This window comes from Carassius carassius, chromosome 17 (assembly GCF_963082965.1).
Source record: "Carassius carassius chromosome 17, fCarCar2.1, whole genome shotgun sequence".
NCBI classification, from domain to species: domain Eukaryota; kingdom Metazoa; phylum Chordata; class Actinopteri; order Cypriniformes; family Cyprinidae; genus Carassius; species Carassius carassius.
The window spans coordinates 26,560,191-26,573,085 of NC_081771.1; the positions used below are offsets into that span (position 1 = coordinate 26,560,191).

Here is a 12,895-nt window from a genome sequence, read left to right on the forward strand (position 1 = left end):
CACATACTGGTAAAGACTCATAGCTAAGCCTCACATTGAGGGGAACACTTCTCAGCTCAGCAGGGCCCGATAAGAGACAGTCCACTGGTGCAACTGGACACAGTTTCATGCTCTCTATCTTGATAGAGAGTGTGGGTCCTATATAATCAGACCCGATAGTATTTGAAGAAATATCAGGACCCAATAACCATTCATGTGCACAGAGGTTACTGCTCCTCAGAGCAGAAGCATACAAGATGGGTTTCCGCAGAAACAAAAATCCCTCGTACCTCAGGGAACACTGTGTAACCAAAGCCCACTCCGCAGAGGGGCTATTACTGGCTCGACCTTAAGGGCAGTGTGACAGGGAGGACCTGCAGGCCTGACCGTCTATGGAGTGTTATTCTTCTCAATGCCTCAGCAAGAGGAGCTGTAGTTCAGAGAATGTGCATGATGGTTAAGGAAAGACTCAAATTTTAGGAGACCTCTCAGGGTGAGAGATGAGTAGTGCACCCTGGCCAGAGGATAGGGAGCATGTCAAGATGCATGTTCTTGGAAGAGTACTAGCCCGCGAGAAGGACACACAGGTCCTGAGGTTGCAGTGTTATACTGGGGACCTGATGCTGTGAGTCTTCCCCAGAAGCCCAGGCTGCGTGCCCAAGGCGAAGATGAGGGCTATCACCAGCCTGGATGCAGAACCAATGAGTGAAACCATCACTATAATCGTTCAACAGCAGAAGGCCCTGACTTAGCAGGGGGGTCAAACCTAAAAAGTCAGAAAATAGAACAGGTCCGAGAAGCACTGCAGAAAAGGGCTAATACTGAATACACAAAAACTAGCAGTAGAGTAGATGAAATGGACTGTACTCACCAATAATGGCTCCCGCACATGACTCAGGCTCATGGATATAGGCTGGAAGTGAAGTCCGAAGAGCACTGGGGTCCGGACCATCAGTAGGTAGTTCTATGAGACATAGAAACTAGCCAAAACTTCATAGGTCCAGCATAAGAGACTGCAATGCAAGTGCAGGGGGCTCCTACCTAACCTCAGTTAAGCTTTTTAGGGGAATTAAGGGGAGGAAAATGTGAGCAGATGTAATACTCTCATATGGAGGTAGATGGCTCAGGTTTTACTCTGGTCCAGACGAGACCGCTGAGAACGCATAGTCTGGATCACCTCCCTCAAATCTTGCCTGTCACCCTTAGACTCAGTCCCCTTTTGAGTCCTACCCGCAGGCGGGGAGGGGCAACGAGTTGCGACACTAGTCTTCAAACCCCGCCTTTGATCCTTAGATTGAGACGGGCCAAGACCCCTTTGTTGTTCGGGCTCAGACAGCATATGCCCTACCATTCAAACGAGATGTATCCTGAAGAGGTTTGGACGGCAGGGAGGGCATCTTCAATGGGGAATCTTCTCATAACCATTCTCACACATCCTCTCAATGTTGGCATAACTAGTATGCTGGAATCTATTGATTCGAAATGAGAATGGATTTTCCAAGCCTTCTCAATCTCCACATGGAGATCGGGAAGAAATGAAAGGCTCACCTGAGCTGGAAGGCCAGGCTTTAAAGAAATTGCTTGTCCAGGCGGCCTCAAGGCATCCCTTTCTTGGCTCGCTTCAACGGCAAGTCAAGCTTTGGCGTGGCGTGATCCATAACCTCAAGCAGCTCATCATACGTAGGCCAGGAGGATTGGGAGGACTCAGTCTCGACTTCTTAATCCTCATCTGACATCTCCTGCTCATCTGGCTTTGAGCCAGCAGAGCACTAGCCGCAGGATCAGACGATGTAAAAGAAATAGCATTGTCGTCCAGCAGCTCACTCTCGCCTGTGACAAATGAGCACGAAAGAGAAAGACCCTTTTTCAACTCATCAGCCATCTGCAATCCCCACAAGCTCATTTTCCTCCGTGCCTCAGCAGCACAGGGTCCTGAACCATGGGAAGCTTATGGGTGTCCCACTTTCCTCGAAAAGAGAGACAAACAAGAGCGGAGCTTTTTAAAAAAAAAAAAAACCTGTGCTGGTATCAGATTTGATCGGTATTGGCAGATACTGAGAATTTTCAGTATCGGATAGTTTCTGAAAAAATGGTATCGTTGCATCCCTAGACTGGACGTTCAAACTAGTTAGACTAACTTTTGAGGGCCTATTTGGGAAGGACTCTCTCCTCTGTGCAACTTTTGCCTTCCCAATTGATAAGCTCTTGTATAATTTTGCTTTATGTTGGACATTATGGTACAACCCGAATTCCGGAAAAGTTGGGACGTTTTTTTAATTTTAATAAAATGAAAACTAAAGGAATTTCAAATCACATGAGCCAATATTTTATTCACAATAGAACATAGATAATGTAGCAAATGTTTAAACTGAGAAATTTTACACTTTTATCCACTTAATTAGCTCATTTAAAATTTAATGCCTGCTACAGGTCTCAAAAAAGTTGGCACGGGGGCAATAAATGGCTAAAAAAGCAAGCAGTTTTGAAAAGATTCAGCTGGGAGAACATCTAGTGATTAATTAGGTTAATTGATACCAGGTCTGTAACATGATTAGCTATAAAAGCTTTGTCTTAGAGAAGCAGAGTCTCTCAGAAGTAAAGATGGGCAGAGGCTCTCCAATCTGTGAAAGACTGCGTAAAAAAATTGTGGAAAACTTTATAAACAATGTTCCTCAACGTCAAATTGCAAAGGCTTTGCAAATCTCATCATCTACAGTGCATAACATCATCAAAAGATTCAGAGAAACTGGAGAAATCTCTGTGCATAAGGGACAAGGCCGGAGACCTTTATTGGATGCCCGTGGTCTTCGGGCTCTCAGACGACACTGCATCACTCATCGGCATGATTGTGTCAATGACATTACTAAATGGGCCCAGGAATACTTTCAGAAACCACTGTCGGTAAACACAATCCGCCGTGCCATCAGCAGATGCCAACTAAAGCTCTATCATGCAAAGAGGAAGCCATATGTGAACATGGTCCAGAAGCGCCGTCGTGTCCTGTGGGCCAAGGCTCATTTAAAATGAACTATTTCAAAGTGGAATAGTGTTTTATGGTCAGACGAGTCCAAATTTGACATTCTTGTTGGAAATCACGGACGCCGTGTCCTCCGGGCTAAAGAGGAGGGAGACCTTCCAGCATGTTATCAGCGTTCAGTTCAAAAGCCAGCATCTCTGATGGTATGGGGGTGCATAAGTGCATATGGTATGGGCAGCTTGCATGTTTTGGAAGGCTCTGTGAATGCTGAAAGGTATATAAAGGTTTTAGAGCAACATATGCTTCCCTCCAAACAACGTCTATTTCAGGGAAGACCTTGTTTATTTCAGCAGGACAATGCAAAACCACATACTGCAGCTATAACAGCAGCATGGCTTCGTCGTAGAAGAGTCCGGGTGCTAACCTGGCCTGCCTGCAGTCCAGATCTTTCACCTATAGAGAACATTTGGCGCATCATTAAACGAAAAATACGTCAAAGACGACACCGAACTCTTCAGCAGCTGGAAATCTATATAAGGCAAGAATGGGACCAAATTCCAACAGCAAAACTCCAGCAACTCATAGCCTCAATGCCCAGACGTCTTCAAACTGTTTTGAAAAGAAAAGGAGATGCTACACCATGGTAAACATGCCCCGTCCCAACTATTTTGATACCTGTAGCAGAAATCAAAATTGAAATGAGCTCATTTTGTGCATAAAATTGTAAACTTTCTCAGTTTAAATATTTGCTATGTTATCTATGTTCTATTGTGAATAAAATATTGGCTCATGTGATTTGAAAGTCTTTTAGTTTTCATTTTATTAGAATTTAAAAAACGTCCCAACTTTTCCGGAATTCGGGTTGTATATTGTTCTATGTGGGAACTACTGATGCAGAGATCCCGAAAACCCTGACTGAGTGAATACACAGAGGAAGGACTGGAATAACCTGGTTCAGATGTCTTTATTCTCAACCGATATGGAGCACCTCTTTTTACGTACAAACCAATGCCTGGTAGAAAGAATTCAGAGATCTGGTCATCAGTATGCTTGCTAAGAACATCACTAGATGGTCCAGAGATCTGTCTTTTCTGCCCCTTTTGGGATTCCACATAAGAGGATTGTAGATAACCAGTCCAGTGGGCAACAGTTAGACTTGCAGAGCAATGGATCAATACAGCCAGTATGGAACTGGGTCAGGTTCAGGAAAGAAAGAAAATGAATGATTAAAAAAAGATATTAAAGATATGAATTATCAGTATTCAACACCCCTTGAATGAGCTGAACTTGAGGTTACCTTGTGTTTGCGGGGAAGGGTTCTGACATGCTGACCCAGTTGAAATCTTGAGAGGCAGATTGTACACTGAACACCTGAATAAAGCGGTCTGGACTCTTTTCGAACTCTCACCATCAGCAAACTCTTCATTACACAATTCGAGATGATATCACACGTCACACCAGACAAGCTGCTGGAGCTGTAATGTAGAATAAAATAGAGTAATATGTCCCAATAACAGCCCCCACCCCCCTGAAACAAATGTTAATTATATTGTTTGATAGTGCCACATTTTATGCTATAAATAACTACATTTTGCAGTTATGAACAGCATGTATCCTGCTCACATGTGAATCTTAAAAACTCACCAATCGAACCATGAAGCAATGTTGTGGACTCTTCTCCTAAAGCAGTCTTCCCACAGATGGAAAAACTGCGGTCTGTGCTTCCTTTGAACACCAGATTTAAGACATAGAATATGACCCTCCAATACAGCATTAGTCAGAATCAGAATATATGGATTACTGTTCAAACATTTGGGCGCAGTCAATACTAATACTGCATCCCATTTAAAATCCTGTCTCCCTGCTACACTAGACCCATTCCAATTTGCCTTTTGCCGCAATAGGCCATCTCTACGGCACTTCACTCTGCCCTCACCCACCTGGACAGTCAAAATAGACATGAGAAAGCGGTTCATTGATTTCAGTCTAATACTGTGATCCCCTCCAAGCTGATCTCCAAGTTCAGCCATTTTGGAATTAGCACATCCATCTGCAACTGGATTCTAGATATTCTTACTAACAGACCTCAGTCTGTTAAGTTATATAACCTCCATCATCACCCTGAACACCGGTGTTCCACAGGGCTGTGTACTGAGCCCTCTTCTCTACTCTGGAACTAAACACCCAGAAGACAAAGGAGATCTTTGTGGACTTCAGGTGGACTAGGAGTCATGCACACACACCCATCTACATCAACGGTGCTGTAGTGGAGCATGTGTAGAGTTTCAAATTCCCTGGCATCCACATCTCTGATGACCTCACCTGGTCCCTAAACAAATCCACCCTGGTCTAAAAGGCGCAGTACTGGCGCCTTTACTTCTTACGAAGCCTTAAGAAAGTTCACCTGAGTCCCAGGATCCTTGTGGAATTCTACCGCTGTACCATTGAGAGCATACTCACAAACTGCATCTCAGTATGATACAGCAATTGCTCCGCGTCTGACCAAAAAGCACTCCAGTGGGTAGTAAAAACTGCTCAACGGATCAACGGCACACAGTTAACAACCACTGAGAACATTTATCACAAGCACTGCCTGGGCAGGGCAAAAACCATCATCAAGGATGCCTCTCACCCTAATCATGGACTACCTTCCTTCCATCCGGCAGGCGGCTAATATATTATTGCACTACTGATTACTTGCATAGAATACATTGTTTAACAATACTATTGCACACTCATCCAACTCTATTTATTACCACTGTTCTTAAGTTGCTGCTGTTCATAATGTACATATGATATAACCCTACATTGCTGCTGTTCATTGTACATTCTGTAAATCATAGCTACACTTACTCTGCACTTATATGTATATAAAACTATATTCTTGCACTTCTGATTAGATGCAAGGACACCGGCAGGGCACTTGAGTATTGCTTTTCTCCTCTTTCTTTACTTTTTGTATACCTTGTTCTCAAATATCTCTTACACTTGTAATCACTATGTGCTTTCAGATCTCTACTATCACTACTAACACTCGGAGAGCACGCTATGTACGTCGCAGGAAGGCCTGTCTGACAAACCTACGGCCTGTGCCTCTGACCTCTACTACTACACTCTCTATTCCAGTTGGTCTCTGGAACTGCCAGTCTGCAGTTAACAAAGTAGACTTCATTTCTTCTATTGCTACTCATTCCGGTCTCAACCTCATGGCACTGACAGAGACTTGGATCAAACCTGAAGATACTGCCACCCCTGCAGCCCTCTCCACTAATTTCACTTGTTCCCACACTCCTCGTACCACTGGGAGGGGTGGAGGTACGGGTCTCCTTATATCAAAAGAATGGAAATTTGATCTTCAGCCATCACCTACAGGTACTGGTTCATTTGAATCACATGCCATTACTGTAACCCACCCTGTTAAAATCCACTTTGTGGTCATTTTGTCGTCCCCCAGGTCAATTGGGAAACTTCTTGGAGGAGTTGGATGTGCTGCTATCAAACTTTCCTGAAGATGGTACTCCTCTGGTACTGCTTGGTGACTTCAACATCCACCTAGATAAGCCCCAGGCTACTGACTTCAAAACTCTGCTCACCTCATTTGATCTTAAGCTAGTGTCTACTACAGCGATTCACAAATCAGGCAACCAACTGGACCTCATCTACACGCGCTGTTGCTCTGTGGACAACTCTTCAGTTGCTCCACTGCACACCTCAGACCACTTCCTCATTACTGCTAACCTAGCACTTACTCCTGAAGTTCCTCACACTCCAACGCAGGTCACCTTTCGACGGAACCTACGCTCACTCTCTCCATCTTTCCTATCTTCTGTGGCTTCATCCTCACTTCCTGCACTCTCTTAGTTTTCTGCTCTGGACACGAACAGCGCTACGGACACTCTTTGCTCCACTTTAACATCTTGCTTGGACAACTTTTGCCCACTGTTGTCTAGACCAGTACGCACCGCCCCATCTGCCCCCTGGCTGTCCGAGGTTCTCCGTGAACATCGCTCTAAACTCAGGGCTGCAGAGAGGAAATGGGAGAAATCAAGAAACTCTACCGACCTCAGTGTGTATCAGTCTCTCTTCTCTTCCTTCTCTGCAAATGTCTTCATGGCTAAAACATCCTACTACCACAACAAAATTAACAACTGTTGTGACGCTCGGGCACTCTTCAAGACTTTCTCTTGTCTTCTTAATCCGCCGCCACCACCTCCTCCATGCAAACCAACTTCTTGTCCAAGCTCTTGTTCTCTCCAGACTGGACTATTGTAATGCTCTCCTGGCGGGCCTTCCTGCATGTACTGTCAAGCCTCTGCAGTTGATCCAGAATGCAGCAGCTAGGGTTGTCTTCAATGAGCCGAAAAAAGCTCACGTTACTCCTCTCCTCATCAGGTTACACTGGCTACCAGTAGCCGCTCGCATCAAATTCAAGGTACTGATGCTTGCCTACAAGACGACCACTGGCACGGCAACAACTTACCTAAACTCACTGGTTAAATCTTATGTACCCTCCAGAAGTTTGCGCTCTGCAAGTGAACGACGCCTTGTGGTGCCATCCCAAAGAAGTTCAAAATCACTCTCACTGACCTTTTCCTGGACTGTACCCAGCTGGTGGAATGACCTCCCAATCTCAATTCGTACAGCTGAGTCTTTACTCATTTTCAAGAAACATTTAAAGACTCATCTTTTTCGCCTGCACTTAACCAACTAACACTAGCACTTTTCCTTTTCTTGTCTTTTCATTTATATATCTATATATATAAAAAAAAAAAAACCTGGCTATGTGTTCTATACTAGACTAATTGAGACTTGTCATGGCACTTGTATACTGTAGTTGTTCTCTTGTTGACCTGACTGCTTCTATTGTTCTCATTTGTAAGTCGCTTTGGATAAAAGCATCTGCTTAATGATTAAATGTAAATGTAGATGCTAACTGCATTTCATTAGCTCTGTACTTATACAGTACTCTGCATAATGACAATAAAGTTGAATCTAATCTAATCTAAAAAATACTTTTATTCAGCAAAGAAGAACTGACCAAAACAAAGAGTTTTACAATTACAAATTTGTTACAAATATCAAATTATGTTTAAAATAAATTATATTATTTTGAACATTCTATTCATCAAAGAATTCAGTAAAAATGCATCACAGTTTTCACAGGACTAATAAGCAGTGCTTATTTTTTTAACTGTTTTCAACTGTTTTCAAAATAAATTTCTGCATTTTGCAGTGATTTCTGAAGGATCCTGTGACACTGGTGTACTGGCTACTGTAAATTCAGCTTTGTCATGACAGAAATAATGTGCAGTTTTAAATATATTAAGTAGAAAATCATTAAAAAATGCAATAATATTCCACAATACAACTGCTTTTACTGTATTTTTGATCAAATAAAACATAAAAAAATAATTGGACAAACCCTGCAACTGTTGCACATAACACCCAGATGTTTGTCGAGACAGTCCTTCTCATAGCAGGTTACCAGTTCACCTGAATTTTTCACCTGTCAAAGATAACACATTTAAACCCGAGATGATTTAAAGGGGTCCTATTATGCTTTTTCACTTTAAAATTTACACTCAATTTACACTTACATAAGTTAATATTGTATACTGTTTTACAATGTACTACAATAGTGAGGTGCAGATAATTGCCTCCATTTGCAATAAGTAGTAAAATTTTAACATAGTGTAAATATAATCTATAGCTATTTGCACTTAGTGTAAATAGCATATCACTAAAAAATGCTGCTATTTGCACTTATACACTTGTAAATGGTTGTAATAATGTTTTCAAACCTAGTATGGGAGCCTGTTCTAGTACACCACCAAAACAAAATCAAGAGAATAATAGGACCCCTTTAAGTTTAAACAAAGGTTAGGAAAGAAAAATGAACTAAATATGCCTTGAAATGACGTACCTGTCCAATCAGCTGCTTAAAAGTCCTCCCTACAGAGTGGACACTTAAGCAGGCCACGTGGGTCCCTCTTTGTCTGATGATCAGCCCATACCTTCATGCAGGAAATGTGGATGTTGTTTCCATAACTGAACCTGATAAATGATGCATAATTACAATGCAACCAATTTCATGTCACTGAGTATCAATAATAGCTTTTTGAATTTAATTGGAAACTTGGGTGAGTGAGTATGATGCATATTATTTCAAAGAAGGAGAAAAGGCATAATTAATACATTTCTATGTTTAAAAATGTATTGATTTCAAATGTTTCAGCTATGGAACACATTCAATTGCTTTTTAATACAATATTTATCATTAAAGGTCCCATTCTTCGTGATCCCATGTTTTAAACTTTAGTTAGTGTGTAATGTTGTTTATTAGAGTATAAATAATATCTGTAAAATTCTAAAGCTCAAAGTTCAATGCCAAGCGAGATATTTTATTTAACAGAATTCGCCTACCACAAACGACCAGTTTGGACTACATCCCTCTGCTTCCTGCAGTAATGACGTCACTAAAACAGTTTTTTGACTAACCTCCGCCCACATGAATACATAAAAAAGGGGGCGTGGTCTTGTTGCGCTCTGACGGAGAAGAGGAAGAGTTGCGTTTGTGTTTGTCGCCATGTCGTCGAAACGCTGTTATTTTCATCTCGGAGTCCAATCACCTTTGTTTGGGCTTCCCAGGGACGCTGTAGCTACTTAGAGATCAATGGTTACAATTTATGTTTAACTCGGTTCCCGAAAATTATAATCCACATGTAAAACTATGTGCAGCACATTTTGCTGCATCTCCAGCACGTGCGTTCAGATCAGTATTGCCATGTTTTCAAAACAAATCCTGCCCACGTGCTTCTCAAAAATAGGACAAATCTAGCCCAATCGCGTTTCCAGGAGGGCAATGTGCGGTAAGCTTCTGTCGAATCACAACACAGGAACCGCTGGCACAATCAGAACTCGTTACATATTTCTGAAGGAGGGACTTTATAGAACAAGGAAGTCATCAGCCCGTTTTTATGACAGTGAAAAAAGCGGTATACAGATGAGTGAATTGTGTGAAAAATACGCGAAACATGAACACACGTTATACTGCACACTGTAAACACAATCAAAGCTTCAAAAAAACACGAAAAACGTGATCTTTAAGTTCTGCATATATTTACATATTATAGACATATATTAGAGAGTTTTCATTTAATTTCCTGAATAAGATTAATTCTGAATAAGTTTTCTTACTTGCAATAGGTTACAGGCCATTTTTTCAGCAAAAGTTCTTCTTAACAGATTGGACATATAACATCTTTTTCAATGTCTTTCTGTCTGATGCTTCCGTCTTCTTCACTAGGCTCAGGACATGATGGCTCTGAGCTCCTTCTGTCATTAGGAGACGTAGTTTTGGTCACATGAAGCCTTTGTAACAGCTGTAGGGTCTGTCTCTCCACAAGCCTGTACTGAAAACAGTCTGAAGCAGAACAGATGAACAGAAAGACACTTGTCGCTCAAACATTAATGTATAGGTGGTATGTGCCTTTATGTGCATCTGCTTGCAAGGTAACAGTGGAATGGATTGTTTGATGATGCCTACACCTTAGAAAGAAAAGTTTGTGTACTTACATTGAGGATCTCAAGGCAGTCGAAATGTATGCATTAGATTAAAATCCTAGAATATAGTGGGGAAGTAAGGTATGAGATAAATGATATGTCAACATGCAAACTGTATATATGTTTCTTTAACTATGTGCACTTGCCTGTCCCAGGGGTTATTTATTAAAACAGGTAAGGTAACATTAAAACTTTGAATTGTTATACAATGCCTAGATCATTTATTTATGCACTTTTCAAATGTCTGTCACTGATTTTATTGTTCTACTCTCAACTTACCCCAGACGGCAAGACCCACACTTTTATTTAAAAATAACTAGGTAAAAAAAAAGGTAAAAACTGTGCCCATTGTTGAAGAAACACCCAACCAGAGTTTAACCCAAAGCATTTATTTACCAGCAGATGTGTGTACTACAAAGATCCTTCTCTTTGTGAAACGTAGGGCAAACTCTTTTGAGAATAAAAATGGTGGTATTCAGGGATCGATGGTAATGTGAGCTGACCGTATCACTCACCTGCTTTCCTCCACGTTGTTTATCGGAACATTTTAAACCCAATTTCGTTTAAAAATACGCATATATTTTTTGTAAACTTTTTAGTTAATTATGTACGTCTCCAGACGTTTCATAAAAACTGTTTGTTGTTATATGAACACGTTGGATGTCGCTCTGAAACATTCTGTCTCGAATCAGGTGTTGCTTTTGTATCTGGTGTTTCTATAATAAACAAGCTACGCTTAAAAACAGTAGATGCGTCTCACCGCTAGATGGCGGCATTGGGTCTCTGTTGTCTCCTGCGCCTAACTGCACGTAACATCGTGTGTTCTTTTTCAGTAAACATTTTAAAGAATAATACGATGTTTAATCAACATTTGACAGTTGAGAGAGTTAAACGTACATAGGCCTATTAAAGAACTTATTCCTAAGCTTATTGTTAAAAGGCTGGCCTTTCCTGGACACTATTTAGGCAATTTATAACAACTATTGATGTCATGTTGAAAAATTATTAAAAACATGTTAAACTGTTGCTAAATATGTTCAGTATCATTCTAGTCTATAGAAAAGGTAAAGGTGTTAATTGCAGATTAATACAATAACTGCAGGGGCATTTCTTGCCATTCATCAGTAGTCAATCTCATAAAAAGTGTCCTCATATTTTGATGCTCTTTTTTGATACTGTTATGAATATCTGGATATAAACGGTTTTCACCTGCAGAAGTGGATCGGTTACAATGTGCACGCTTCAAAGCTGCTTCTTGACCCTGGACCACAAAACCAGTCATAATTAGCATGGGTATATTTGTAACAATAGCCAAAAATAAATTTTATGAGTTAAAATAAGAGATTTTCTAGATATTTATTAGGATATTAAGTGAAGATCATATTCCATGAAGAAACTTTTTAAATTTCCTACCGTTAATATAACAAAACTTAATTTCTGATTAATACACATAGCTAAGAACTTAATTTGGACAAATTTAAAGGTGATCTTCTAAATATTTAGATTTTTTTTTTTTTGATATCCTCAGATTCCAGATATTAAAATAGTTGTCTCTCAGTCAAATATTGTCCTAGCCCAACAAACCATACATCATTGGGAATTTTTAATAAATAAATATTCAGCTTTGATGCTGCAGGGTCACAAATGAAAATACATTTATAAAAAACATTTACTAGTTTTATTTCCCACAGTGTTTTGTTTTATAAAATATCCAATTACAATTTCGGTGTGACAACATATGAAAATAAAACTTTAAAAAATATAGACCTTTTTGCAAAAAAATCTAAACTCGAGCCTTAATAAAAATGTATTATTTGTCACAAATACCAGTTGACTGCTTGTGACAGCAGAATGTTGAGATAATCAAGTATTCAAGACATCTGTGTAATAATAACAGTAATCACTCTCTGTATTTTGGTCAAGTTTTGATCTGTGGGAACTGGCCTCAATACATGACTCTTATCATTAGTATCATGCAGTGAACTCCCTTTTTAAACAGCAAACAGATTATTTCTATTTCAATTTCAGTTCCAGACACAGATGATGCTCATTAAATTATGTGACTGTCTGAACACTATACTGTCATCTAAAGACCCTTTGAGTGCTCATAGTGAGAGTGATGCCTTGCACATTTTTGAAGCACTATGGCCTTCCTTGGACTTGCATCCCACATCACCACTGGTTCAGATTAGACTCTTGCAGTGGGAGGTCATGATTTGTGTGCAGAACATTCAGTCTATTATGTGAGCTTCTGCATGTGCAATATGTGTTGATATGGTACAAAAGATCTGATATTGCACAAAAGCTGCTGCTCTGTTGCACAATCATAAATCATAAGACAATTCACGTGACACGTTCACGTGACACGTAAGACTA

The 12,895-nt window shown here is 40.5% G+C and overlaps 1 pseudogene; it reads right to left on the reverse strand.

The window, feature by feature from the left end:
- Positions 1–542: 542 nt before the first annotated feature.
- Positions 543–11,065, reverse strand: LOC132091068 (E3 ubiquitin-protein ligase Zswim2-like; annotated as a pseudogene).
- Positions 11,066–12,895: the final 1,830 nt, after the last annotated feature.